The 25,705-nt window shown below is 41.3% G+C and overlaps 1 protein-coding gene across 3 annotated transcripts in view; it reads left to right on the top strand.

Moving 5' to 3' along the window:
• RGS7 (regulator of G protein signaling 7) overlaps positions 1–25,705 on the top strand; it is a 580,289-nt gene that overhangs the window by 195,910 nt on the left and 358,674 nt on the right. The window contains exon 1 of one of the 3 annotated variants that reach the window (XM_057315143.1): positions 6,487–17,607. The exons of the other annotated variants lie outside the window; for them this stretch is intronic. The gene's annotated coding sequence lies outside the window, so the exon portion shown is untranslated. Of the gene's footprint in view, positions 1–6,486; positions 17,608–25,705 lie in introns of those variants that run through there. 3 annotated transcript variants of the gene reach the window in all.

Raw genomic sequence — 25,705 nt, 5'->3', positions numbered from 1 at the left:
CATTGTGATTATAGTTAACAATACTTTATTATATACTTGAAAGTTGATAAGAGAACAGATGTTAAGTGTTCTCACCACAAGAAAAGGGTGATTATTTGAGGTGATGGGAGATGTTAACTAACCCTATTATGGTAATCATTTTGCAATATATATCTCAAATCACAGCAAATCATCATGCTGTGCACCTTAAACTTACACAATGTTATATGTCAATTATATATTAATAGAGCTGGAAACAAAATTGTTTGGAATAGATAAGAAAACACTTTTAAAAATAACATTTAACCCAAAAGAATACAGGAAATGAGCAAGAAATGAAGGATAAAGCAACAAAGGTCAGGGGAACATATATTTAAAAAATAAAAAAGCAAGATGGGAGATCACACCATTATTTACATTAAATGTAAATGGACCAAAGAAAAAACAACTCAGGATCCAGCCATATGGTTTCTATAGATAGATATTTTAAATATAAAGACACACACCAATTGAAAGTAAATGGATGGAAAAATATGTATCCTTGCAAACACTAAGCATAAGAAAGCGTGGTTGGTTATGTAAATATTGAAGTAGACTTCAGGACAAGGAATGTTACCATACCTAATAACAATTCTAAATGTTTATGCATCTAATAACATAGCTTCAACATACACGAAAGAAATATTGTCAGAAATAAAGGGAGAAACATATTTGGACTTTTTAACATTCCTTTCCCAGTGATTGACAGCACAAATAGATGGAAAATCAGGGAAGAGACCAACACCATTCATCAACTTGACCATATTGACAGACATACAGTAATAATCCAATTAATGCAGAATACTCATTCATTTCAATTTACATGGATAATTTATCCAAAAAGCCTATATATTGAACCATAAGACACATCTATTGATATAAGACATTACTTCTTCTCTTTTTTTTTTTAATCTTAACCCAAGGGCAAAGTTTTTAAAATTATTTTCTTATTAAAACTTTCTAAGAGTAATTAGAGATCTAGCATCACTATTCCTATTTTGTTTTTTGTTTTTTGTTTTTCAATTGGAAAAGAACTTCAGTTAGTCCACAGGCTACTCTAGCTAAATTCATTTTAATTCTTGTTCCTGGTAGTGACACACACCACTTACATGATTGCATTATGTTAAGAAATCTATTACGGGGACTTAGTCCCTGGGCCTCCTTGGCTGGCTGTCCGTGGTACTATTGGTAAAGAACAACAGCATGTGGCTATCAGTTTCATCTAAATGATTTATGCACAGAAAATCCCTGTCTTCCTTCTGTTACAAATTCAAGCTCATTTAAAAGCAGTTATTTCATGACATTCATAACAATGCAATTCTAGGTATATAATTCAAGAAATATGACTTGGTGTTGCTTTAAAACAAACTGAGCTGTTTGAATTAAAAGGTTTAATTCAGAGGCACCTGGGTGGCTCAGTTGGTTAAGCGTCTGCCTTCAGCTCAAGTCATGATTCCAGGGTCCTGGGATCGAGTCCTGCATCTAGCTCTGTATCTAACTCTGCATTGGGCTCTCAGCTCCACAGGGAGTCTGCTTCTCCCTCTCCCTCTGTGGCTCACTCTGCCACTCCCCCTACTTGTGCTCTCTCACTCTCTCTCTCAAATAAATAAAAACCTTTAAAAAACAAAAATTAAAATAAAAAGGTTTAATTCAAGATCTCTTTAGCCTTTCACTCAGAAATAATTATCAAGTCTTTCTTACCTGGTACATTCTTGTTTTGAGAGAACTGACAGCCCAGGAAAGGATAGAGTCAAATGTTCCAGGGATGTCTCATTTTGTAGACAAATTGAGGACACATTCTCTTTTAAAGAACAGATGTACAATGGCTCCAACCTCCCACCCTCCAAAAGTAATTCTAGTTTTTTGCCAAGTTCTCTTGCCATGTATTTCTGATAGTCCTAAGGGGATGGTTATTATTAAATCAATTCCTTGTTGCCGCCATGTGCCTCGGTCAGCTGCCATCTTAGTGCTGCCTGGGGGCCACGGCTTGCTTTCTCCTATGCCCCCATTTCCTGGAAATGGCTCTCTTTGGACTGCTGCTGCTCTCCTCTGTGATGCTTCCTCCAAGCTTGGGCATTTAATTTTACAAAATTTACAGTACGTTCAGGAATAACAGAAGAAAAAAACAGCCAAGAGAGCAATTTATAATGGCTACTTGATGTGGCCATCATTAAAGCTGACCTGCACAGATCCCTCAGATTCTAGCCTATTACCATGTTCCAGAAGCCAGTTTACCTACCTCTGAAGGACTGCTCATGCAGCTGTTGCTCACTTGTAATCCAGGGCCACGGCTCCTGCAAGTCTCTGAGCAAGAAGATTTGTTCTTCTTGTCTTCATTCCTGCTAGTTAAGACATGCCTTCCTAAATCTTGTGTTGGTACAGGAATGAATCTCTCCATTAGAACATGGACAGTGGAAATATTTATTTCCTTCAGGAGAAATTCCATCTTCTACCTCTGCAGGGACATGGTCTGGCTCCTGGGTTAAAAGCATAGTCATGCTTGACCACAATGGTGAAGCATCAGTATATTTCTCTGTGTCTGAGTTATTGTCTGGAAATACACAAGTGGAAAAATAAAGGTAAATTTAATCAAGCCAGGTTTCATTCTTTTTTACCATCGTGAAGTGGATTCTGTGGCCTGCATATACTTCCTGCTAATTTCGGGATATTAATTCCTGAACTTTTCTAAGGTGGCCCAGCCATTCTTTATCCACACCCTATCACCAAAGACATGCATATATTTTTAAAGAAAGTGATATATAACTGTTTAGGCCAGTGTTAAGTCCATACTTGGGAAAGGAATTTTGCTCTGAAGAGAAAAAAATCTGCAGACATTCTACACTGCCCACCACTAAGGAGCTCTTTTACATCAGTCTGCTCTATTATTTTTGGCTTCTGACACCTTTACATCCAGAAAAATTTCTGCTGTGCATTTGCATATCTCATGGTCCTTCTGAAAAAAAAAAAAAAAAGTTCTCTGAGTAATGAGATGCACTGCCTCCAAGGCAAAATCAAGTGTTTACTTCTTGTAATAGACAATCTCTCTGCTGGATGCTCCAGTGTCATGACACTTCAGGTTCTTGCCTGTCCACTTAAAAGAGGTGACTGTTTTCATTCATTTTTATTTGCTTGTTTAGTGGCCTTCTGGAACATAATGTGGTCGATACAGAACTCTTGATTGCCTTTCCTCCCCTAAATTTCTCCTATTCCTCTGTACTTATCTCATTAAAGGGCAACCTTTGTACTTTGGTTGCTCAAGTAGAAACGTAGGTATCTGCCTTGATTCACCCCATTTCCTCACAGCCCTCATTCTTTCTTCCTTCCAAGCTGTTAGCTATGGCCTTGTTGACATCACACAAAATGTACCCCAAATTCATCTATTTCCCTCCCCCTAGTCAAGTGACCCTGAGATCTTGTACGAAGCCTCTAACTGATTTCTCTGCTTCCATTCTTGTACCTCCTAGAAGTCAGGCCGTTCTTTTTATGTTATTTTTTTAATTTTTAAATTTTTCTTAATTAAAAATTTTTAAAAAATATAACAATATATTTTGCTTTATTTTTTATTTTTATTTTTTTCATACAGCAACTTTAAAAAATTTTTTTAAAATTTTTAATTTATTTATTTTTATTATGTTCAGTTAGCCAGCATATAGTACATCATAAGTTTTTGATGTACTGTTCAGTGATTCATTAGTTGCGTATAACACCCAGTGCTCATCACAACACGTGTCCTCCTAAATACCCATCACCTGGTTACTCTATCCCCCCACCCCCCTCCCGTCTATAACCCTCAGTTTGGTTCCCGGAGGCCAGAGTCTCTCATGGTTTGTCTCCCTCTCTGATTTCTTCCCAGTTTTCCCTCCCTTCCTCTATGGTCCTCTGTGCTATTCCTTATGTTCCACATATGCGTGAAACTGTATGATAATTGTCTTTCTCTGCTTGACTTATTTCATTTAGCATAATCCCCTCCAGTTCCATCCATGTCGATGTAAATGGTAGGTATTCATCCTTTCTGATGGCTGAGTAATATTCCGTTGTATATATGGACCACATCTTCTCTATCCATTCGTCTGTTGAAGGGCATCTTCAAACTGTGGCTCCTCCCACAGTTTGGCTATTGTGGACATTGCTGCTATGAACATTGGGATGCATATGGCCCTTTTTTTCACTACATCTTTATCTTTGGGGTAAATACCTGGTAGTGCAATTGCTAGGTCGTAGGGTAGCTCTATTTTTAACTTTTTGAGGAACCTCCATACTGTTTTCCAGAGTGGTTGTACCAGCTTGCATTCCCACCAACAGCATAAAAGGGTTCCCCTTTCTCCACATCCTTGCCAACGTTTGTTGTTCCCTGTCTTGTTAATTTTTGCCATTCTAACTGGTATGAGGTGGTATCTCATTGTGGTTTTGATTTGTATTCTCCTGATGCCTAGTGATGTTGAACACTTTTTCATGTGTCTGTTGACCATTTGTATGTCTTCTTTGTAGAAGTGTCTGTTCATGTCTTCTGACCCTTTCTTGGCTGGATTATTTGTTTTTGGGGTGTTGAGTTTGAGAAGTTCTTTACAGATCTTGGATACCAGCCCTTTATCTGTAATGTCATTTGCAAATATCTTTTCCTAGGCCATTCTTTTTAAAGTGAAAACCAAAACATATCACTTTCTTGCTAACACTGAACTATGGTTTCCTGCTGTATTTAGAGTAACATTTAGACTCCTTCCCATGGCCTATGTAGTCTTCTGTGCTGAGGGAAGGATTCTTGATTCTTGGTGACTCACTGGTATGAAAACAGAGGGAGAGTCAAGATGGAGTTATGTTTAATGGAATGCCTGACATGATTCAGGTGACACTCATCACCTCTGCTTTCTTTAGTTCCAATGCTACATATAGGTTTCTAGATGAAATCATCTTCTCTAGAATAAGGAGATAAATCAAGATTGGGTTGGGGAATAGGAGTGGGAGAGGAGTAAACAAAAGGCAGAAAGGAGAAGAAAAGAGCAGGAAAAGGTATCGCAAATGTTTAGGAAAGACATTTCAAAAAGCCAATGTATTGACACTTCTAAGGAAACAAAATAGATTAGTTTCACCCTAGGTTGCTGTTTCTCAGATGGCAACCCTGTGAAAGAATAGGCTTTATGGATACATGGATAGTCAGGGTCTGTTAACGTGCATGGACATGTGTGTCCACTCTGGCATCTGAGTCATCGGTAGTCAAGTTGGGAGTGTCGGGATTGTGTGTGGCTCATGCACACCTGAAAGGTGAAGAGAGTTCTTCAAGTTCACTGAACTCCCAAAGGTATTTTTCTAAGTGTGGAACAGATCTGGTTGCTATTCCATGAGATTGCCAAGCATTCCCAGGAGCAGAGAGGTGAAGATCAAAGCAGCCCCCTTTGAAAGGGTACATGCTGTCCTTGCTCTATGACATTTAGCCCATGGGATGTTGAGGTGAGAATAGAAAACAGTTCTGAAAAGTTTATTTTCAAGAAATATTGAGCCAAATTTATTTGCTAAGCATCGCTAATAGTGCTTATAGAAAAATAAAGCAACTCCTATTTAAAGTCAAAAGGCCAGGCATGGTGCCTGGGGTCAAAAAAGGACTGTTCCCTTCACTTGAATTATCAAGTGGAAGGAAAGTTTCTCCTCTCTTGCACAAGTAAATTTCTCCTGAGGCCCTAATTCTCTCACTTCCTCCCTCAGTGGAAGGAAGCAGGGAACCTTCCTGCAGAGGATCTGGAGGGAAGCAAAGAGATCATTCCAGCTGATTTAGAGTGCTGGGATGGTGAGCTGAAGGCTGGCCTCTTAGTTAGCTCTGAGCTCCTAAGAAGGGCAAATGGACTACCTGTAACGAAGATGAAGAAATGATGGCATCTGTCAGAAGGAACCTAACGGCACTCTGATGTCAGGTTTCTCTGAAGCCCAGAAGGCCAGTGTGAGTCCTCAGAAGTGTGTTTCACATCAGTAGAAGTGGTTCAGGGATTGGGGCAGTGATTTGTTGATGCCGATATTTGCCCCCAAATAATAGCGTTTATCTATTTTTTCTTGTTATAATTTTAAATTATAATTTAATGTTTAATATTATAATTAATATTATGTTAAAATTTCATTATCATTTTAATGTTATATATGTTCCTAGTTATATCTATAATTCCTATCTCTCTCTCTATATATATATATTACACATATACACAGAGGAATATAAAATATAACATATATCTAATAATTACATATACATCATTCCTAACTGCATACAATGTATGGTTATATATATTATGCCTTTATTTATACTTGTAAATATTTATATACATTCTTACATATATTTATCTACATCTCAGTGTACATATTTATAGACAGAATGTTTATATACACTCAGTATTTTTATTTATATATACTGACTATATTACTGAGTATTTATATATGCACTATATATACACAGTGTATTTATTTATATATGTAGACATACAAATCATATATATCTGTATATAAGTAAAACACATTTGGCCGACCCATGTTTCTATGAGAGGTACTCTTTTACATGGTTACTGTAACCTTAGAAGCAGCAATGAAGGACTCTGATAGACCCTGATTTCTTACAAGTAATGTTTATACACACACATTTATATGTGTAATATCTGTGTTCACATTTACAGAGCAAACTCTCTAGCCCCATCATGCTTATCTACGACTTGAGTCTGACACTGGTTGGGATCATGTCAGCCTAACTGGGGTATCACTTCTACCTGGTGGCAGGGGGTCAAAACTGCAAGATCACTGAATTATTTTGAGTAGCACGTGTCACGCTTCTCGTTCTGCCTGGGTGGCCTGTGTCAGTGGCCATTAGATGACTCAACGGTTTTGCCATGTAGCCTTTTCCTCCCACAACACATTTGTTTTAGTTTTCCCCTGACCATCTGTCTGACCTCGGTAAGCCACTCACCTTTTGGGGCCTTGTGTTCATTCTCTGTGAAACGATGAGACTGGATGATTTGACCTTCTAGGACTCATGAGACACTGAGTCACTGCTTCTATAACGTTTATACGACTCCTCGAGCCACAGCGTCCCCTCATTATCCATTTACTCTCCTTAAGCCACTTCTGTTTTAGCTTGAACAAGTGGCCTGCCGGTTTTCAGTTCAGCCGCATGGATGCCAAAACGCAGACAGTGTAGTAATTGATGACTTGCTAGTTTTTGTGCAGCTCTGTACTTCCTATCTTCTGAGATACAAGCACACCAGGTGGACGTATAAATCTAGTTTTTGTGCAGCTCTGTACTTCCTATGTTCTGAGATACAAGCACACCAGGTGGACGTATAAGACATACAGTAAGTATTGCCAGATTGCTGGTCCCATGCCCCAGATTCTGATTCTGAAGGCCTGGGTGAAGCCTGATACTTTGCACTTCTTACAAGTTCCTTTGTTGATACCTGCTAATACTTCTTGAGAACTACCAGTCTAGACCAAGTACAGGGGCAGGTCATCATTGGCAAGAGGAGTGGCCGGTAAAAGCGATGGAGCCACACGGGACCGTGGCATGTTTGGGGTTTAACAGATAGTTCATTTGTCCGGAGCTTAAGTAACAAGTTGATCAAGTAACAAGAGAAGAGTCAGGTTATGGAGAGCCATAAAGAAGAGTAAAATGTGTGGACCTTATCCTGAAGGCTGTTGGGAGAAGCCATCGAAGAGTTTCAGATGGAGGAGAGATGCTATCACATTTACAATTTACAAAGATCATTCCACCTGCTGGGTTGGAGGACAACCTGAATAGGGTCCGCGGTGGAGGCAAGGAGACCAATGTGCAGATGTTGTCATCATCCAGATTGGAGCAAGAGAGGTTAATGGCATGGAACCAATATAGTGGCAATAGGATTAAGAGTGAGAGAGATCCAAGAACTATTTGGGGACTTAGCTGCCAATTAAATCTGGAAAGCAGGTTAAAAAATATTTTAAAACAAATTTCAAAAACTCATTAGGCTCTTTAGCGCTTCCTTACCTCCTTGTCTTTCCACTTGTACTATTTCTAGACATTCTTCATATGTCCAGTTCATAACATTTTTATTTTCTTTTCTCAAATTGTTTCTTCCTGGATTGCTTAGTAGATTTAGTGCAATGGGATAACAAGAGGGTTAGTAAAGGTGCCGTAAGGGAAAATAGTATTTATTAAAATTCTTGAGGCAACTGTGTGGGTAATAGAGCTGTCATTGGGGTCTGTTTTGATGCAAAGTCACTGGCCCCAAAGTAGCTGGTCCTAAATGGCATGTTGAAAGCAAAGCCATGGGACATTTATAGAAACATACCTGTGTAAATCGTAGTATCTTCAGGTAGAAATTGTAGCCATCCTTTTCTTCCTTCTCCTCCCAGACCTCAAAACACCACACACACACACACACACACACACACACACACGATAAACACAGGTTGGCTGGCCCCATGTGGCTCCCTCTCCTGCCCCCACAGTGCTCTGTACTTCATTTGTCACAGCCTCTTCTGTACTGTACTCTTGTCTTCTCCAAGGGTACGTGGGGCCCTGGTGGGAAGGGAGTGTTACAAAGAACAGGGGAAGTGAATTATCCCTCAGCTGCCAGGCTTAATCCCAGGGACTATCTTGGCAGATGCAGTTTCGGGCTCACGCAGAGAGACTATTGATTTCAGGCTACCTGCAAAGCCTTTGATATACCTGGTCTTGCCCAAGCAAGCTGGAATTCTCTAAGGAGCCCAAGAAAAACCTTCCTTTCCTAGAGGATTCTAGAACAGAGTAAAAAGTTGCATTCACATCTTTCCTGGCCCAGATTGTTCTTGAACACTGTGTTTGGGGGCTTTACCCTGTACTATCCTTTCCTCAGAGAAAATATTTAGAAACAATATGTACATAGTAGAGCTGCTCTGGTTAACTGGTCATGGCCTCCTTGCCTCTCCTGGCAGAACTTCCATCCAATATGGAAGAGAGCATTTCTTAACAATTAAAAATGTTTGAGTCTCTCGATAAAGTTTTCTTAATTTATCTTTTGTTTATTCATTCCTTTGGCAAAGGCTTGGTGGAATCTCAATTTCTGTGGTCTATATTAGACAAATATAAGAATATAAAATCGGCTTCTAAAGACAGAGATTCTGAAGTAGAGATTTTTTTTTTTAAAGATTTTTTAAAAATTTATTTATGTGACAGAGAGACAGCCAGCGAGAGAGGGAACACAGCAGGGGAGAGGGAGAGGAAGAAGCAGGCTCCCAGCAGAGGAGCCCGATGTGGGACTCGATCTCGGAACGCCAGGATCACGCCCTGAGCCGAAGGCAGCCGCCTAACGACTGCGCTACCCAGGTGCCCTGAAATAGAGATTCTGATGGGCGTTCCTAAGGAAACACCATCACTGTGGATGAACTTACGTACCAATCCACGGTCATATGCACAACGCCCTCAGTCAGGCAGACCTGGGTGACATTTGCCTGCCTAGTGTCATTTTTATTATAATCTGGGAGACACTCTAAATTTTATTTTTTTTCCCTAAATTATGCTCACTGGATATAGATTAGTTTTAAATTAAATATTCTGACGTGGGATTAAGAATTCTGCAGTCCAGAAGTAATGCCAATGTGTTAAGAATGTGGCAGAAATCTCTAGGCTTCAATTTTGTTGTCCTTCCTTAATAGTTGTATTATTGGTTAACTTTCCCCCCATATTTTCTTTTCTTTCCTTTCTGGTTTATCCCATCAGCTTTGACCGAGCACCTATCTGTGTAGTTAAATCACTTTCTCAAAAGACCATTAATAAGTGTTTGATGTACATTTTCCTTGGCCTCCTCTCCACGGAAAATGCTACATAATGGACTAAAATGGACAAAGTACAGCTTTTGGGAAGAAAGGAGAAATTTGTTTGTTTCTTTCTTTTGTAAGGGGAGTTTTTCTTTGTAGCATTAACAGGGTATAGGTTTTGATCGTAGAATTTATATATATTGAAAATAAGATGTATTTTTTTAGATCCTAGAACTTATGTTGAGTTCTTGAACGTGCTTCCTGTAGGTTCTCTACTCAGCCCTATGTTCAGGTTTTAACCCATGTCGGCCTTGAATTCAAACCAAAATCATATTGCTTCTTCCGTGAATGTAACTTTGGCATGATGATAATGCTGGGACCTTCCACTTGAATTTACTTAGTCTTAGATTGTTCATATTCTGTCAGTTCGAACTATGCTTTGCCCAAGTTTGACTTAGCTTTTGGCTTAGTGGCAGACACCGTGCACAATTTAATAAGATAAGAGGTCTTCTTTGTCTGTAAGCAAGGTGTTCATAAACTAGAAATATAAAATAAAAAAAAAATAAACACTGTACTATACATGTGACGGGTGTGCAGAAGTCCTTGCTTAGGGTCAAGTGACAAGGCATTAACGAGAAAAAAAACATCTGTGGGAGATGCAGCTGGGTCATTTGATATCTGTAAATTTGTTTCATGGCTAACTCTAGACGCTGTGGAGAAATAAAAACCTTGAATTGCAAAATTGCATATTATATAATCTAATATTTCTGAATACATTTCACTTTTTACTTGTTTTCAGATGAAAAGACAAAGTGATTGGTGCCTTTCTAGGTGTTTAAAAGCGCACATTCGTGAACTAGGTAGTTCGCTTTGTGGTAGTCATGCATTCGGTTATGTTTCTGAAATGCCAACAACAGAGAATGTATGTATTAGGGACATTTATTTGGGGGGTTCTCCTTCCTTCTCCCCTTCCCCACAGCATCTCCGTGGGAAGGCACACTCTGGTGCTTGGCTTCACACTGGTAAACCTGCACAGTCCCGGAGGCTCCTTCCACTGGATCGTTCCTCACACTGCCCCATTTCCACTCCCAGGCAGGCACTAAATCCAAAGGTGGCCACTCAGCCCCTTTGTCCATGGACTTAAAATCCTGAGTGACGTCACAGTGGGGATGCTTTGTGGCTGAAAGCAGGACATGAGCTGCGTATCATGCTTCGGGCAACAAATATGTGATCTTGCATAACAGGAGATGTGGAGGGAGGTGGCTGGCGGGGAGGGCTCAGTGGTGCAGTAACACCACAGGGGATGCTGGCACTTCACAGCTCCCCCTTCAGCTGTCCTCACTGTGTTGGCTTTCGTTCTCTACTTTGTCATCTCAGGGGCACAAACTGGAGGCTTCACATATTCACATGGGCACAGAGCAGTACATCAAAACAAAGCCAGGGGGCCAGGAGACCAGAAAACTCTCTCTCTGTGCATGTCTCTGTCTCTCTCTCTCAGAAAACCAACACTTCCCAGAGCACCTTCAAGAGACTTCCCTTAGGTCTTATTTCTCCACACCAAGTTAAGGGAAGCAAGAAAAATGGATACCTGGCATTCTCAGTGTCCTGGGAAGCAGATCAGTCAGCAAGGAAGGAAGAGAGGAATGGGGAAAATATATGTGTGTGTATATGATATGTATAAAAAGATATATATATGTATATGTGTGTGTGTGTGTATATATATATATATATGGTATATATGAAAAATTATGTATCTGTCTCCCACAAGCAGAATGAAAAAAGAACAGTAAACATTGCTGGAGTTTATCCATTCATTCCATTGGTGACATCAATATGAGCCCTGCAGCTGAGATTGCCATGGAAACCTCCTAGAACTGCCTGGTTCCTATCTGTTCCAAGTTTTTGATCTTGTAAATTCCCAGATTTAAAAAAAAAAATTATTTTCCTTCTTGCATGAATTAGCCAGTTTGCGCTTCACAACCAAAAGAACCCTAACTGATTCAAAGAATCCCAAGTTGGAAGTCAGAGGATGTGAGTTCTGACATCAGCTCTCCCATTCAGTGTTTGTGTGACCCTGGAGACAGTCACGGCACCTCTCTGAACCTTAGCTTTTCATCTGCGGCATCCAGTTGTTTAACGGCTTGTATGCTATTATCACTAACCATTCTGATTTCATGAGCTCTGTTATTATATTCAATTACAGGCCTTCTGTGTCTTGAATATCTATGGAATCATTGAATAAATTTGCTCTTTTCTGCTACATCCCAAAAAACCCCCACAGTACCCCAGCTTATTAGTATCATGATAAATAAATTAGAATAGAAACTAGATCTAAAACCCTGACAGGTTTCTGAAGGTCATATTATATACCTAAAAATTAGGATTTTAGTACCCTGGAAATAGATTTGGTGACTGTAGGGTGCAGCATGGAAATCGAAGTTAATATTTCATGAAGGTTTTTTCCCACTTTTGCTTCTCCTCTGAAAGAAATAACTAAATATCAGTTAAAGGCCCTGCAGTGTGTAGGCAGGACAGCAGTTACTGGGATGCGGTAAGGTGTGGTGTGTACGTGTGCAGTAAGTCCGGCACTAGCCAACAGAGAAACAACAGCTTAAATTAGGGAGAACCGTATGTGTTTCTGATGGAAAACCCACACCTGGCAGTCTGGGGTAATGTATGGAGACCCAGGCTCTTCCCATATTGTTGCTTTGCTCTGTATGGGTCTCTATTCCCAAGGTCACCTCATGGTCAGGGTGGCTGCCCCAGCACAGCGTCAGCTATCAGGTCTGATTCTACGTAGCAAGAAGGAGAAAGACATAAAGGAGGGAAAGAGGGGAAAAACCGTACTTTGTCTGTGTTTAGGGAAGATCTCTGGAAGCTGCCTCATGAACCCCTGCTCATGGCCACAGGGAAGTCTCACTGCTCCATCTAACTGCTGGGAGACACAGGCTTTATGCCGAGTGGAAATCAGGAGTTTTATTACTTTGGAAGGAGATGAATATTGATGAACAAGCAGCAGACTTTGCTGCACATGGTAGCTGAGTTTCTCAAGATGTACACTTAAGGACTTACTTAAAATGCAATACAGAAAAACCAATGAGAGATCTTTGTTTTTAGAATTTCAGGAGCACACACGAAGACCTCTGTGTACATGCATTTCACAGGTCAACGCGAGTGGTAGAGCGGGAGAAAGAAATTAGGAAAGGTTCTGGGACAAGACAATGTATAAACTAGACTTGCGGTATAATTTAAATTTAAGTAAGAAACATCACAGGAGTGTAGGGTCCCACTAAAGGTTCAGCACTAAGGAGACAAACACTATGCACTGTGGACGATGGGAAATGATGCTGAAGGAGTAGGCGGAGACTATGGCATGGAAGTCTTTTCGTACCATCATGTGAATTCTGTAAAAAGATTGCAAGATTTTATTTTATAAAGAGCAGTGGTTTACAAATGTAATTATATTTCTGTATGCTAGCAACGGAAGATTCAACAGTGAAAATTAAACCATGATTTCATTCACAATAGCATCAAAGAGCCCCAAACACTTAGGAATACACGTAACAAAAGAAGTGCAAGATGTGTACACCGAAAACTATAAAACATGGGTGAGACGTATTGAAGAGGGTCTAAGTAAATGAAAAGAAATTAGATGTTTATGGATTGGAAGACCTATTTAGTCAAGATGGTCATTCTTCAATTGACCTGTAGGTTCAACACAATCTCTAGCTACGTCTTCACAAGCTTTCTTTTTTCTTTTTGTTTCCTTCCAGAGGTTGATGAGCTAATCCTAAAATTTATATGGAAATGTTAAAGGACCCAGAATATCCAAAGTAATTTTGAAAGAAGACAGTTGGAGGACTTACGCTATCCAATTCAAAGCTTATTGTGATTGATCCTGCATTAATTAGATAGTGTGGCATTGGCTTAAGAATACACATATAGATCAGTGAAACAGAATTAAGAGATCCAAAAATAAATCTTTATAGTTATGGTGAACCAGTTTTCAACAAAGGTGTCAAGGGGATTAAAAGATTGTGATAGGTTTTTTCCTTTGTTTGTTTTGTTTTGTTTTTTAACAAACAGTAGTGGAACAATGAGATATCCACATGGAAAATGGTGAATTTAGACCTTACCTTCCCTCATATACAAAATTAATGTAAAATGGGTCATGGATCTGAACATAAAGCTAAAATTATAAAACTTCTAGAAGAGGACACAGTGGAGAGTCTTTAGGGTCTTGGGTGAGGCAGTGAGTTCCTAGATATGACACCAAAAGCACAATCCACAAAAGAAAAATTAACATATTGGATTTTGTCAAAATTAAAAACTTTCGTTCTTGAAAAGCCACCATTAAGAAACTGAGAAGATAAGCTACAGCCTGGGAAAACATATTTGCAAGTCATTTAACTGATAAAGACATGTATTCAAGATATATAGAGAAGTCTTACAACTCAATAATAGGACAATTCATTTAAAAAGTGGGAAAAGAGGGGCACCTGGGTGGCTCGGTCAGTTAGTGCCTGACTCTTGATTTCGGCTCTGGTCATGAACTCAGAGTTGTGGGATCGAGCCCCGTGTTGGGCTCTGCACTGGGTGTGGAGGCTGCTTAAGATCTCTCTCTTCCTCTCCCTCTGCCCCTCCTCCCCCATCTCTAAAAAAATAAAAAATAAAAAGTGGAAAAAGAGCTGAATAGACATTTCACCAAAGAAGATGCCTCATATGAATAACGATTATGCTCAACATCATTTGTCATTAGGGAACTACAGATTAAAACTTTTCTCCCCACTAGAATGGCTATCATCAGCAAGACAGATACTTACCAGTGCTGATGAGAGTGTGGAGAGGATGAAACCCTCATGCATTACTAGTGGGAATGTCAAATAATTCAACCCCTGTGCCAAACAGTTTGACATTCTTTTCCAAAAGTTGCATATTAACTTAAAATACAGCTCAACAGAGCAAATTGAAAAAATATATCCACACATATGTACTTACATTCTCAGAGCAGATGTATTCACGGTAGCCAAAATGAAAACAACCCCAATGGTGAATGACTAAAAAGAATGAGGTATATGCATATAGTATCATTCTTAATAGCAATAAAAAGCAGCAAACTACTGATAAAAGTTACAACATGTAGGAACCTTAGAAACATTATGCTAAGTGTAAGAAGCCAGACTTAATAGATAGCACTTATCTGAAATGGCAAGGATAGGCACATGTGTAGAGACGAAATGTTTCCTGGTGCTGCGGTTTGGAATCAGGCTTCACTGCAAATGGACAGAAGGACTCTTTTAGGGGTTATAGAAATGTTCTAAAAATGGATTGTGGTTAGGGTTGCCCAGCTTTGTAAATTTACTAAAAATCATTGAATCATGCACTTAAAACGGGTGACTTTTACAGTATATAGGTTGTACTTCCGTAGGGCTCTCAAAAGAGAACACGACAATCTGAATCAGACTGGTCTATGGTCTGAATCAAAGATACAAATCAGAAACCCTGGGAAGATTTCTGAACGTGTACATGTTCGGACCATGTGCCCCGTGGTGGTTCTGGTTCTCTAGGTTTGGAGTGGGCTTGGGCACTTCTTGTAGGAGAATGCTCCCAGGTGATTTGATGTGCACCCTTAGGCGACACCCTAGGGGGGAGACACTGGAGACGGGCAGTCAGGCAAGGGCCTGGGGTTTACATATGTGATGGGCTTTGAACAGCTCCTGGCCCAGAGTCTCATCTGAGTATCTGCGTTTATGATCATGATTGCTGTTTTCAGCGGTAGCTGGGGCAACGCCGAAGGATCGGAATGTAGATTCGGATGACCCTGTGAAGGGGTAACACTTTGCAGGAGAGAAGGCGAGGAATCAAGGTGACACAGGGCAGAAGTGGGCAGGAGAGGGTGTGACAGGAGGAACACTAGTATGGATGTCCTGGTGTGTGTGGTTGGGGGGGATGTCTGAGAATGGAAACAGGCCCCCAGCTGTCCCCACGTTGGGTCTGTGCTCTAGGAAGCAGAAAGCACCCGTCTGTTGGTTGAGACGGGCATAGTAGTGGATGTAGAGAAGTCACTTAGTGCTCGATAAATTCTTGTTCCCTTATCTTTTCAACTTTTACCTCTGATCATTAATACTTTTACTTGTTCTTATTCAGTACTCTTTCCTGATGTCCTCGTGACTAGTCTAGAAGTCACTACTCCTTAAATTCTCTGCACTAGAGTTTTTTCCCTAGATTAGAGCTTTCTCAAGTCATCTTTGATGAAACTAGGTCTGAAATGTCTTCTATTTTAGTCATTTGTTCATAAAAGTAAACTGTATGACTGGACAAGGGGATGACATAAATGTCCCTGGGGCCAGACAGGGAAGACTCTGCCAGTGTTCCTGCATTTGACAAAGGAAACGAGCATCTGTTTATTTGTCCCTTTTGAGGGCATGAGACATAGCAGGCTATTGGATGAAAATTAATAGCATACCCCTTTAGTTCTAATGAAAAATTCATTTCTTAGCATAATATCTTTATAGAAATGAGGTGTCTTCATTGTAATGATTTTCTAGAACTCCAGTGGTAGAATCGCATCTTGCTTCATGCGAACTCTGGGAGATCGCTGGGGACAGGAACGATGCAGCCTGATCTGGACTGCGGTACAGTCCAAGAGCTCTAGCTTCTAAAAGTAATGTGACATCTCAGGGGGACAGTAAGGTGGGATCTCACTTCATAAATAATAAAATCATTGAAGAAGTAAAGGTGGAAGAAGGAGATGATTTCTCTCAGGACACAAAGAAGTGAAAATGAACAAGAATAGATAATGTTTATATAAAGAACTACTTTATCTGGTATGGTTGGAGAACAGTGAATTCTAGTTATGTATGATTCTGATGCAGAGATTTCCATACAAACCCAAGGATAACTAATTTTCAAGGAATCAAAATAAAACAAGCCATATTGGACCCTATGGCTTTACTAAATATCACTGAGATTTACTTAATGGCTCAGAACATGCTCAGGCATTGTGCAGGCCTAGAGGCCAATACCATTGCTCACTCTGTATAGAACGGTAAGAGTCAAAAATGGGCCTGTGGTTTATGGCCGTACGGCATGCCCAGCAATTTTTTCTAGAAAAATGAGTTTGTGTGCTTCTGAATTAGATGTGTTTTGTCACTACATGTCCATGTCAAGTAGAAATTTCCAAGAATGATAAGACAAGGACTTTTGGTAGGAAGTCAGCTTAATATTAGAGAGAGCGTAGAGCGTGACAGAAAGGACCTCGGATGTGGACGGATGGGAGCTGCTGGCTTTGTGAACTGATAAAGGCTGATCGTCCTGTGGCCAAAATTCCGGCTGTTCAGCTGAACTGCGGCGGTTGTCTGTTTCCTGTTGTAGACCCACAGCAGTCTGTTTCACAACCATGACGGCCTGTGGTTCTGAGGTCGGAGGCCAAGCCCATATTCGGTTTATTCAGTACCTTCATCTTCAGACGAATTTATGAATGTTCCCAGGATTTGAAGATTTGCATTGGCAAAATTATTTCAAAATGATTCTGATAATTTCCCAGAAATGTCCCCTTCGGTCTCCCCGTCCTGAGATGGCCCGGTTCCCAGAGCAGTCAGGTTCAATTCTGATGTCAACAGATAAGATGCATGTTTCCCTGAGGAGGAGGAAAGACGGAAGTGGCTAGAAAAAAGCACTTAAATATTTTATTAGACCATCTTTGGCGCAACCCCATTTCTGTCTCTTGAAATATTTAGAGCAGCTCAGTTAGCTCTGGAAGGCTGTTTGAGAGAGTGTTCGACTAGCTCACAGCCACAGGCAGATGGCATCCGACGACTGTGGCGTGGAGGGCGTGTAACCCCAACGAGGGTGAGTAGGTGTGGTCGCTGCATGGGGCAGGACTCTTGGCTGGAACGGTTTGTGGCTGCCGAGCAGTCCAAGTTCAGAGACGACGTTAGAGGTGTCGCTGCTGTGGCAAGTCTCCCATCCCCCATCGCCTGCTTCCTAAGTTAATTTTCTCAGAAATTCCTGGCTTCAGTGCGCTTGACTAGAGCTACGGAAAGCGAGGACGTGCCTCGGAGAGCGAGGCCCGAACCAGGAGTCAGGAGACCATCTGTTTTGGCTTTATCAGCGGGTTGGGATGGGGGTAGCAAAGGGAAATTGTATTTGAATGCTTTCTAATTACCAAGCATGACATTTTCCAAACACTGTCTTAAAAACTCTCACTTGGTAGGTATTGGTTGTTTTTTTTTTTTAAACTTTTTATTTAGATCCAATTTTAGACTTGAAAAATTGGTTGTTTTTTTTTAGCTTTTTATTTAGATCCAATTTACACTTAAAAAATTACAAAAATAGTACAGAAAGTTCCCGTTTACCCCACACACAGCTTCCCTTAGTATCAGTGTCTTATGTAATCGTAGCTGAATGATCAAAACCAGGAAATTAGCATCAGTACAGATCTATTAAACCACGCACCTTATTCAGATCACAGTGGTTTTCCCACTATTAACCTTTCTCTGGATTCTTCCTATTTTAAATATAAGGCATTAAGTAAGGATATAATCAGCTCATATCTGATTGTAAAACATGTGATCTTTTTAATGTATCATACTTGGTCTAATATTTTGGAAAGATCTCTGGATTCCAGGAATCTTTAGGAAATCTAAATTATTTTCCTGGATCTTCCTTCAGCTATGTAACTTGATCCAAGTCATTTTTTCTCTGAGTTTCAAAGTCCTCAAATGAACTTTCGATGATCATTTGATTGCTGTGATTATATAATTCAGTATATGATTCTGTGATCTAATTGGCTTAATCTCTCTGCACCTTGGGTTTCTCTTTTGTTCAATGGGCTCAATAATAATAATTATTATTATATAATCTTTGTATATAAAAAAACCCTATAAACATTTGTTCCAATAATTTATTTCTGTGTAACAAACCCCTCTAAGCCTAGTGGGTTTTATTTATATTTACACTGTAATTTTATTATGCTCATGGTTTCTGTGAGTCAGAAATTTAGACAGGGCACTAGGGGGCGTTTTTCTTCTGCTCTGGGATGTCTGGGAACTCAGGTGGGAGGACCCGCATGGCTCGGGGTGGGAGGTCACTTCTGAAATGGCTCCTTCATTCTCAGTCTGTGGCGTCTTGGCAGGGATGGATGGAAGGCTGGGCTCACCTGGGCTCACTCCTGGCTGGAGGATAGGTATGGGGCCTTTCCCTATGGCAATCGTGGGATGGGCAGACTGCTTCCGTGGTGGGTGTCCTCTCCAGAGCAAGTGTCCCAGGAGAACCAGGCAGAGGCCCCATGGTTTTTCTGACCTTCCCAGAGCATTCAGCGTCACCTCCACCAGATTCTGCTGGCTGCTAGCAAGTCAAGAGGCCACACAGATTCAACTGGAGACAAATGGGACTTCGCCTCTTGATGGGGGCATGGCAAGGTCACATTGCAGAAGAACATATGGGATGGGAGATATTGTGGGGACATCTTCAGAAAACTATCTGCCACCACATTAAATAAAATGATAATAAAGAGTTCCGAGCCAAGTGGAAGATTCCCTCAGGGTACGTGGTTAATCAAATCACTATTGATCGTTAAAGTGCTAAGAGTTGCCTGTACCTTTAATTTGACAAATGTCTTTCATTGACCCCGAAATCTGGCCTTTTGCATAATGAAGTCAAATAAAACTCAGTCCTGGGCTTTGAGGCTCCATACCGGTTACCTGCTACCTGAGAGACTTCATCTTCTCCCTCTATCAACTCGTTTCTATACAGACCTTGTTTTACCCTGAGATGGATTTCATGGCATCCCACGGACGGTGCTGTCGGCCGCCACACTGGCTGGACCCCAGAGCAGTCTGTGTCCCTTCCGTGAGCCTTCTTCTGAGTTGTGGGGAGTCAGGCAGATGGGTCCTGCAGTCCCCACAGCCCTCGTTCTCACCCCCCACGTGCACGTGGAAATACCCTACACGTGAGTCTTACTTTGCCATGCTGGATCTCTCCGTAGAAAATGTTTCCCCAGCTGACCCAAGTGGACTTTAGCATCCTGGAACTCCTCGCAGAGCAGACCTCCATCTGTCAGTTCATAGCCATCGCTGCACAGAGATGCTGGTCTGCCTTCTGGAAGCAAACGCCACATGCATCCTTGTGCGTTCGGAGGTGCGTGTAAGTGACATGAAAGGACGGTGACAATTCCCACTGGTGTCGTCTGGGCACATAAAACCGACTTCTACTACAGTGTCGTTTCTAAGACTTTTCAAACCTTAGAATTAAAAAAAAAAAAGCAAAACAAAAACTACATGCAGAATGAGTTGTTCACGTAAAGAGTTTTGAGAAATAATTATTTACTTTTCCTCTCAAGTGTGATGGTGGCTTTCTCCCATCAGTTCCTGTGTATCTTTCAGTTCTCGGCTCAAATGTCACCTCCTCGTGTAAGTGATCAGGTCACATTTCTCTGTTCCATGAATTGCTAGCACCCTGGTCTTCGTCACGCGGGTCACGCGTGCTCCGTAACAGAGTAATGTCTAGGTAAGTGAATAATACGTTGTTGATTATCTCTAACCTCTGCTTTTATGAAGCTGCACGGTGGCCTGGCCAATTCGTTCTGTGCCCCACGCCTTCTACGCCGTGGGGGCGCTGGTGGGTGTTCAGCTAAGGTTTGCTGTACAAACGACGAGTGGGAAGCACTCTCAGTGTTTTGGATTGAGAGAGATCCCTTTAAGCGCGGGACTCCGTGAGACTGGCGTTTCCAGAGCGTGTCTGCACAGACGAGTACACAGGCCTTCCCAGCCCCTCTCAAGGTGCTTGCATACCGCGACGGTGGGAAGCCTTGTGTCTCGCGTGTGTTGCGGGAGCATTCGCTACACCGGCAACACATTTGATGTTTCTCACCTGGAAAATAAGGGGGATTTCCTCATTCTCGCTTTCTTTTTCTGAGAGAGCCTCTTGGTTTGGCTACCAGCCTCTTCTGCAAATAAATGAGCGTGTTAGGAGATTGTGAGCGACTTGGGGTGCTCTGTCTTCCATCACTGTCGGTTTGAAATCTAGCCACTGGCCTGTTCTTGTGGACAAATCCGTGCCCTCTTGGCCACCTGCAGACTTTCTCCCGGCTCTAGCCCACAGTGTCGAGGGCTGTTGCAAAAGTCAGCGCCCTGGACGAGTTTTGAAATGTTTAGCCCAGCGGACCCATTTTCCCTCACTCTAACCACCGCTAAATGGCAGTCTTTTCTCAGTGGCAGCAAAACAGAGCCGACACGACATGGAAACTGCAATGGGGAAGTTGGCATACAGCTCCTGTTTATACCCAGCTCGGGCTGGACTGTTATCACTGCTGTTATCGGGACCTAACAAGTCAGAAATAACTGAGCTCCCAGAAGTGTGCGTACTTTCACCTTCTCTGTCAACATGAACTTTAAGGTGCTAAATAAGTCATATGCTTGGAGAGAAGCTTGGTGGAATATAGTCACTCGGAGGCCTGGAATATTTCTCTAAAAGGCACATCAAGCATTTCACATCCAGAGCCTTCCCATTCAGGCCTCTATGCCTTCGTTCACCCAGCCAGCCCTCGTGGAGCAGACACCCGGTTCCAGGGGCGGCGGGCACAGAGGCTGGCTGTGAGGGGGCAAGCCGCTCTGCCCTCAGGTGTCCTGTCCATTTCATGAGACGGGGAAGCAGAGCACAGAATTTGAGGACTTGTTAAAGCTCTTATGATGTCAGCAATGAAGTCAGGTATATCACACCTCTAGACAGTTGGCATATTTGCTACGTGTGTCTTTTTTGCAGAATTGCTTGAATGATTTCCATAATTGAAGCCCCCTTCTTGTAGTTTTCCCTGAATTATAAGAACCTATCCAAAATGTATTTCTCCCCAAATTGTACGTTTTCCTCAGTTCTCCACTATGCTCCAGGTGCTGGACCACAAACATTTTTGCGGTCTAGGTCATTTCCAAGTAAAGCTTTGTTGAAAGCCCCCTATGCTGCCCTCACACGGAATGTGTGCTCTGCCACGCACCACGGGGCTCCCAAATTGTAGTGGGGCTGGTGAGAAGCCTGCCCTGGAGAAGACGAGGCAAAACACAGATGGAGAAACTGAAGTGGAATGATTGACCGTGGTAGCTTCCCGAGGGGAGAGATTTGGGTCTCTGTCTCTGGAAGTATTTTATCCACTGGCGTGTTCTGTGGTAATCGTATTCAGATGAAGAGAGTCGTCCAGAGTTGGCCTCATGTTAGGTCTCCATCAAGATGCAACTGGCCAAAGTATTGCTGTGAATCTTCTCCAATGTCAGTGGTGGAAAGAAAGAGACTGCATGTTCTGGTAAATAGCTTTGGAAACCATAGACTAGACAAGTGTGTGTGTGTGTGTGTGTGTGTGTGTGTGTGTGTGTGTTCTGTTCACCAGTCGATAGATAAGGGATTTCACACAATGTCTTTTCTTAGGGTCCCAGGACATGGAAGGATAGACTCTCTGGATTGGAATGGGCCTCAGTTATCTTCTATCTTATTCCTTTCCAGTGCAGATCCATCGTTTCAGTATCTCCGTGGATGTTGCAATGGATGGAGCCTCACAGATGTGAGAACAGAAGCAAAAATACCCAGAATTTTATGTGCTTTTACAAAACATATTTCTCATTAAATTTTCATAGCAACCTTGCTTGTTCTTTCTGGAACAGCACTAGTTATTGGGAAGTGTTCTTTTCTTTCTTTTCTTTTTTTTAAGATTTTATTTATTTGACAGAGAGAGAGACAGCCAGCGAGAGAGGGAACACAAGCAGGGGGAGTGGGAGAGGGAGAAGCAGGCTTCCCGCTGAGCAGGGAGCCCGATGCGGGGCTCGATCCCAGGACCCTGGGATCATGACCTGAGCCGAAGGCAGACACTTAACGACTGAGCCACCCAAGCACCCCGGAAAGTGTTCTTTTTTTTAGAGATTTATTTATTTATTTTAGAGAGAATGAACACACGTGAGCAGGGGGAGGGGTGGAGGGAGAGACTCTCAGGCGGACTTCCCCACTGAGTGTGGAGCCCAACGCAGGGCTCGAGCTCTCACGACCCTGAGATCATGACCTGAGCTGAAGTCAAGAGTTGGACACTTAACTGACTGAGCTGCCCAGGCACCCCTGAAAAGTTCTTTATATCAACTAGAACTTTCTTTTTTGTAACATCTCACTTATGATCTAGAGATTTAACTCTCTGGAGAGAAGACAATAAGCTTATTTTATTTGGTGATAAGCATAATAGTATCTTCCACATGATAACTTCTCTAGTATTTGAAGGCACTCTCATGTTTTCTTTTTCTAATAATTTTTTCTCTTTACTCTTCAATTTAATTTTGCCCTTTTTGGTCAAAGTCTTCCATAGTCTCTTACCTATTCCTTGTGGGACCGGCTTGCAGACTCTCCAACAACCTGGTTGGACTACAGCACTCCAGGTACCCGACTGGTGTTTGCACAGTGAGATTCTTGCTTATCTTCACCAGGACATTTTCTTTAGGTTGATGGGAGGTATTGTAGCTTAGGCTTCAGAGTGTGGACTATGGGTTCAGCCAGATCACTGGTTGACCTGTAGCTTGGCCCTTGGCTGTGTGACCTTGAGCAGTTACCTAGCTGCTCATTGTGAGCTTTGGTTCTCTCATCCAACACGTGGGAATCATAATTTCTATGAAGCAGCTTTGTTGAGACATAGAGATATGTCTTCTCATTACCATTAGTAACAAGACCAATGGTAATACAGCTCAAGAACTTTGATGTGGGGCAAGCACATCACACTGTCCATTTATATCAAGCTTTTCACGCTCTTGGCTTCTCTTCCATGTTAGTTTTAAGTCTGGTCTCTGTCATCCTGCACACCAGTGGTTCTTCAACTTCTCTGCATTTTAGAATCACCTGGGAAGCATTAGGAAATTCTCATCCCAAGGCTGTATTTCAGAAACCAATTAATATATACTTTCTGGGAGTGAAGACCAAGTAACCCTGTTTTTTAAAGCTTTAGGATTTTTTCATGTGCAGCTAACTTTGAGAACCACTGCTATAGAATGTTAGAGAATCAAGGGAGCTTAAATACTTTCTACTTCAACATCTGCTACAATTAGCTAGAGTAAGTCATGCTAACAGCTGTAACACACAAACTCACAAGTCTCAGTAGCTTAGCATCATGAGGGGTTCTCACTCACCCACGTCCAGTGGACATTCCCAGTTGTCAGAAGGACTTCTGGTGTAGAAACCAAGCTCCTTCCATTTTGTTTTTACTCTCCTCTAATTTTTAATGTTCTTCCTAAAAAGTCACAGTATGAGTCAGCACTCTGCAGGAACGGAACCAATAGGGTGTGCACATACACAGATGTGTGTGTGTACACACACACACACAAATATATATATATGTATATATATATATATATATATATATATATATATATATATATATACATATATACATATACATATATATACACACACACACACACACACACACACACATAGAGAGAGAGAGAGAGAGAGAGGGACTTATTTTAAGGACTTGGGTCCCACAATTAGGACAGCTGTCAAGTCTAAAATCTTCAGGGTGGGCTGGCATGGTAGAGACCCAGAGAAGGGCTGCTGCTGCAGAATTCTCTCCAGCCCAGAGGAGGCCACTTGTTCTGTTCAAGTCTTTGACTGACTGGATGAGGCGTCCCCACACTGTGGAGGGTAATGTGCTTTACTCAGAGTGCACCAACTTAAATGTAAATTTCTTCCCAAACCCACTCCCAGGAACCTCTAGGATAACTTTTGACCATATATCTGGGCACCATGGCTCAGCCATGTCAACACATAAAATAATCATCATAGTCTTGCAAGAATAGTTTTCATTAATCAGGGCTGGATGTGGCATTTATTATATATGTTCACACTCCACTGGCTGGAAGTCAGTCACGTTGCTTGACGACCGAAGACAGGGAAGCTAGAGAATCTCGTTCAGGTGTGTGCTTGGGAAGAGAGGAAATGGGTGAGCATCTAGCCGGTCTGTGCTGCTTCCACATTTGAGAAAAAGAAAAATAAATATTAGCTCTTTTCACTAACAGAGGATGAGTTCTTTCTTCTTCTTTCAGTGAGTGCAGGACATTATGTTTGTATCATTTTTTTTAAAGCTGTGCTCCATTTCTCCTTTTTATTTCATTAGAAGCTCACTCCCTAATATACTTGTAAAGAATATTAGTATTAGTGATATTTTCTCTCAGGAATATGTATTTCTGCCAACAAGACAAATTTCAAAAAGAAACAACTTTTAGCCTAAAGAGGTAATTCTTACTCCCAGTCACATTCAGCCAGGGATCTTTTTAAAAAGACCAATTAAATTAAAATGTCTGGAGATGGGATCCAGACACAGAATGTTCTTAAAGCTCCCCAGGTATTTCTGATGTGTAGCAAGGGTTGAGCACCTTTGAAAGTAGAGTATATTCCTGAGAGAAAATTATTTTTCTTTATATTTCTTAATTTTTCTTTCCTCTAACCCTCCCCCTCCTCCTTTTTTTTTTTTGAAGTAGGAAATATATATATATATATATATATATATATAGAGAGAGAGAGAGAGAGAGAGTTTTTTTCAAGTAGGAAGTGTGATAAAATGAAGCAGTCTATATAGCAATCAGGTGGAAAAAATAGATGACAGAAGCTCTGAAGTAGAAATTTATTTCTTGTTTACAAATCAGGTTAGAGATTAGTAAGTATTCTTGGCATGGGATTCAGAGGCTTCCTGTGATATAATATAGAGCCCATGAAAATGTGCGTTGTCATGTGACTGGCAACGTAGAGCCAAGGATGCACAACGCGAGTCACCGCCTTCTTTCATTGGCCAGATCATTCCAACTGGTAGACTTGACATTCAGCTACAAGACTGAAAAATGGAGGAAATTTGGACATAATCTCATTTCCGTTTTTATTTAGCTTTTAAAATAGGAGTATAATATGAATAGAGATATGTATGCAGTGGGCAAAG

Source organism: Ursus arctos, unplaced genomic scaffold, assembly GCF_023065955.2.
Source record: "Ursus arctos isolate Adak ecotype North America unplaced genomic scaffold, UrsArc2.0 scaffold_2, whole genome shotgun sequence".
NCBI lineage: Eukaryota > Metazoa > Chordata > Mammalia > Carnivora > Ursidae > Ursus > Ursus arctos.
This window is presented reverse-complemented; position numbering and strand designations above follow the sequence as displayed.